The 4,994-nt window shown below is 37.0% G+C and overlaps 1 protein-coding gene across 2 annotated transcripts in view; it reads right to left on the bottom strand.

The window, feature by feature from the left end:
* The window catches only part of LOC144966127 (homeobox protein six1-like), a 155,109-nt gene extending 151,961 nt beyond the window's left edge, over nucleotides 1-3,148 (bottom strand). Inside the window, exons 1-2 of one of the 2 annotated variants that reach the window (XM_078902257.1) lie at nucleotides 2,931-3,148; nucleotides 1,582-2,377 (exon numbers count right to left, since the gene is read on the bottom strand). The gene's annotated coding sequence lies outside the window, so the exon portion shown is untranslated. Of the gene's footprint in view, nucleotides 1-1,581 lie in introns of both variants that reach the window. The other variant, XM_078902248.1, reaches the window with a different exon arrangement.
* Between the last annotated feature and the right edge of the window lie 1,846 nt (nucleotides 3,149-4,994).

The raw sequence follows: 4,994 nt of genomic DNA, 5'->3' as shown, positions 1-4,994 counted from the left end.
TCTTCTTCTTCTTCTTCTTCTTCTTCTTCTTCTTCTTCTTCTTCTTCTAGATATAATAATGAAATAGTGACCCAGTATGTCAATTTGGTATTATCTTGGTCGGAATTTACGAGATAAAAGAAAATCTAACATTGTTCGTGATTAGTAAATTTGACGTGTTAACAACGTTGAAGATAGAAAACTCATTTTCCTCAAAATGAAATATTTTATTATAGTTATAGTTCAAACGTGATGAGTGAAGCTATAAATCCAATTGAAGGCTCAGTTCGACATAATGGCTTTCGAGTTATTAAGTGAGTTATTAGTATCAGCATCTTGTTTCGTTGGTTTCATTTACCATTCATTGTTGCCATCGATTTTTTGTGATTTATTGGCGAAAGCTTAAAAACTTCAACTATTTTCACCGGCCAGGCGGAGTTGTCATACCAATAAGGTCGCAGGTTCAAACCTCACCACCGCCGCAAAAAATGTTTTATTCTCTATTGTCTTCTGGCACTTTTCTACTCACTTCATCTCTTGTTCTAACTGTTTTCAACGCGCCACGAAACACTACGAGCTTGCGAGTGAGCTTTAATTGCGTGGTATAAAATAAGGAATTGAATAAATCCACAGCTGTGAAAGATTACGTTGATTCCACTCTTAAAATTTCTATTCTTACAAATTTCGTCACCAAATATTGGCTTGACGTTGCAATGGATTCAAGTTGTCTATAGACGTCTAGTGATCATTTTAGACATTAATTAATTGCTTTATCGGCAAAACAGATCACTTCAAATCAACTATTTTCAAGATGTGTAAATGTTGCTGCTCGAAGCTCGAAGAAATAAATAATATGAAATTTAATGTAAGCTTCGATTTTATTACAAGAACAGATCAAATGAACGTTTCGGGTTTCCCCTTTATCATCAAAACAGGAGGAATGAGACACTACAGATGTAGTGTTTCATTCATCCTGTTTTGTTGATAAAGGGGAAACCCGAAACGTTCATTTGATCTGTTCTTGTAATACAATCGAAGCTTACATTCAACTTCATAATATTACCTATTTCTAAGTTGGATTTGTGTTCAAACACAAAGAATATTCCAGATGTCCAACTCTATATTTAACGTGAATGAGCGAAAATATTCTGTAATCGTTGAATCTATTTTTATTTTTTTAATTCAACGGGTTCAAATCCTTATTGAACGATTCTGTTTTCACTAAGGCATGATAGGGTTTTCCAGGACTGGAGTAGAAGCACAATTATGATCATTAAGGACTAGGTGGTCTTGTGGTATGACACTCGCTTTCGGATCGGAAGGTCTAGGGTTCGAGCCTCGCGCTCGGCGCATAGTTGAGTCCTTGGAGAAGGCTCTTTACTCACATTCTCTCACCGTACTCTGGTGTAAAATGAGTACCTGGCCGTTAACAGCGTTGTCTGTGTCCGAAAAATTGTAATATCGGCGGGCGTCATGTCCCGTCCTACATGTTAAATGTTGCTGTTGACCAGGGACCCCTTGTAAAGCGCCTTGAGCACATTTAGTGGATATTGCGCTATATAAAGCTCAATTATATAAATTATATTTTATATAAGGACTAACCTTAATATGAGAAGAATATCCAATCCAGTGGAATTACATTACAGGTCAATCAACTGTATGGGAAATCAAATAGACACAGACATAAGATGAAGTATTTGGGGATTCTTTAAAAAAAAAAAACAATTCTTTCTCTATCTTTCTGGTAAAGTCAGTGAATTCCAAGAAATCGAAGACAGGGTAGAACAATGTGAGATAATGACCGTTGTGGTGGCCCCTGGACTCTCTCGGGAGTCTTTACTTTATTGTTGTTGTTGTTGCTTTCCTTTGTGGAAGTGATCTGATGATGATGATTATTATTATAATGATGGGCGATGGGCGATACCCGTTGGAATAGCCCAATAACACTTCATGAATCAGGGCCTGTCATTTTGGATGAGAGTTTCTGGAAATTTGGCGATATTGTTAGCTCCAACTTTTGTCACAATAATAATGACGATGATGATGATGGTGATGATGATGATGATGATAATGATAATAACAATAGTGATGATGATGATGATGACGGAAGGCTGAGTGTATAGGATTTTAAACAGCTACCATCTAGAGAGATGTAAGAAGAGTTGGATATTGAGTCTGATCCGGTTTGTTGTTTGATTGAAGTGAATGAAGCCTTTACAAGTTCCCGTTGAAGAAATGAAATCACATCCAAAGAAGTTTCGATAATCTGAACAAACTCCCGACTTCTAGTCTATCTGTCGACGAGAAAGGGGCGTTTTCCTAGGAGAATTACCAGTTGCTTCTTCAATTCCTCCTTAGAATCTGCCATCATTGTTGATTGTTTGAGTTTGACGATTGGCTAATTCATGAATAGGTACAGTTGGAAATTATTATATACGATCATAAAAAAGGCAAGTTGTGTGTAAGAAGATAGATATATATTATTATTATTATTATTATCAAATGGTATCTGATAAAAGTCGTATAACCCTGACTGATAAAATGTGATTTGAAATTAAATTCTAGAAAAATGTCTTACAATCAATGGCGAAGATGAATTTCATCCGCCTTAACCGGAATGCAAATATTATATGGATTAATCCAAGATTTTTAAAAATGTGATTAATTTTCACTAGAAGAAATCAAACGATGAATGAACGAAATAACGAATAAAAGCTAGAAAATTCTAGCCATCTTTCATGTTCTATATGCTGTTTTTATTACCATTTAAAACTGTGTTTAAAGTCTTATTCCTCGTTTTTGTCATCAATTATCTCTCCCACGATATGAAGCGGAAACCAAAACAAACTACTGTGAGATTTGAACCGTAAACACTAACGCCTTAATCGGGTTACTCAACTGGAATAAATATAATCCACCAACACACACACGTAAAAACGCACACGAAACACCTTTTTTCCTCTACTACTTCTTCTTCTTCTTCTTCTTATTCCTCTTCTCCCGAATCCGAGAGAAAACCGAGTCGTCCACGCACAGATGACAAAGGAAAAACAAGTCGTATCGTATGAAAAGCTTGTGTAGGGTTTCAACTCCCACCCCAAGTTGAGAAAGACAAAAGCTAAACCGACTCAAAACTTGGAATTCTCCTCAACACTCAAGTGTTTTTCGTATGGGATAGCGGAAACCGAACCCCAAATCGCAGCGTCTGACTCCAAGCCCCGCCCACTTCTTTGACAGGGATGAGAAAGATAACGGGAACGAATCGACCGCAAACTCCACCTCTATCTTCATTTTTAGGGATATATCTATTTTTACTAATTCTATCAAGCAAACTTAGCCACGCCTACTTTTGGTGTTTACATTTTTCCTTCCACCCCTCGTCTTCCCCTCACACACGTTGTAATCATCATCGTCATCAAGCGATCGACTCGGTTTCGCCTCATCTATGACCGGCCAGTTCTCTAGTTCTCTCCCTCTCTCTCTCTCTCTCTCTCTCTCTCTCTCTCTCTCTCTCTCTCTCTCTCTCTCTCTCTCTCTCTCTCTCTCTCGTGTGTCTATTCGTCTCATGATTGGTTCCAGTCTTTCGAGTTCTTCTACTGACGTTTTCTACTGATTGAGGGGAGGGGGGGGGGGGGCATAAATAAATATGTGTATAAAAAAGGAAGCAAAATTGTTTGTTGGTGGTGATAAGGATAAGGGGAATAAGGGATAAAACCTAGTTTGACAGAAAGCCGGTTAGTTAGCTAGGCTGGATGGAGGGTGATTCTTTACAAAGTAGCTTTTTACGCCAGTATGAAAAGCATTTGCATTAGTAAAAACATCAAGGGGAAGGAGAGAGAGATAGATAGAGGTGTAGGGCAGACGGTAGGGTGTTTGTTTTTGTCATGCTATCGTTACTATCCATTGGGGGAGGAAAAAGGAGAAGAAAAATAGGGGTGAGAGAGAGAGAGAGAGAGAGAGAGAGAGAGAGGGAGAGAGAGAGACAGAGATACAGAGAGAGAGACAGAGAGAGAGACAGAAAGATAGATAGAATGATAGAGAGAGAGGGGGGGAGAGAGACAGAGATACACAGAGAGAGACAGAGAGAGACAGAAAGATAGATAGAGTGATAGATAGATAGATAGATAGATAGAGAGAGAGAGAGAGAGAGAGAGAGAGAAAACAAAAACAAAATCACAAATCATGACGTAAAACGTAATTTTTGTATCCTACATCGAAATTACCGATAACGATGACAGAATTACATCAAAATATTCTATAATATCACTACCGTGTATACTTCATTTGTACTGTTTTTATTTATTTATTTACTTATTTATTTATTTATTTATTTATTTATTTATTTATTTATTTATTTATTTGCTTATTTATTTATCTACTTATTTATTTATTTATTTATTTATTTATCTACTTATTTATTTATTTATTTATTTATTTATCTAATTAATTAATTAATTCATTCATTAATTCGTTTTATTCATTAATTCATTCATTTATTGATCTATGTATACTTTTAGTATGAGATGGGACGGGAGAAACTTTTAGTATGAGATGGGACGGGAGAAAGGCGAGGGGGGTTGGGGGGCAGCTTTCAAAGGAAATTTAAAAAGTAGACGATATTATATGATTTTAGATTTTTGACCGATACCCGGAAGTAAATTGATCCCAGGGCAAAAACACCGAGGTTGCTGTCATAATTAACAGACCTGGGCCTGATGGATATGACGGAAAGTACTTTGCGATTGACGATCGTTCTAACTAAAGGATAGCAATCAATTGCTATTGCCCGTGGATCTGTAAAGAAACCGGGATAAGCTCCAGCTTCATGGGCCTCATGTCTCTGAAGGACTACTTTTATTCCAGACTTGAATTTGGTTTTTCCTCTAAGTCACTGAAAAGTAGCCATTCTGATCTGACACTGATGATATGTTCTAGTTACAGCTAGTGTTGATGATAGATGCAGCTCATGTCGTGTCGTGTGTTGATGAAGCGTGCATTAGTGTCAACTTCTTCTT

This window comes from Berghia stephanieae, chromosome 1, assembly GCF_034508935.2.
Source record: "Berghia stephanieae isolate SIO BIC M18660-M18661 chromosome 1, UCSD_Bste_1.3, whole genome shotgun sequence".
NCBI lineage: Eukaryota > Metazoa > Mollusca > Gastropoda > Nudibranchia > Aeolidiidae > Berghia > Berghia stephanieae.
This window is presented reverse-complemented; position numbering and strand designations above follow the sequence as displayed.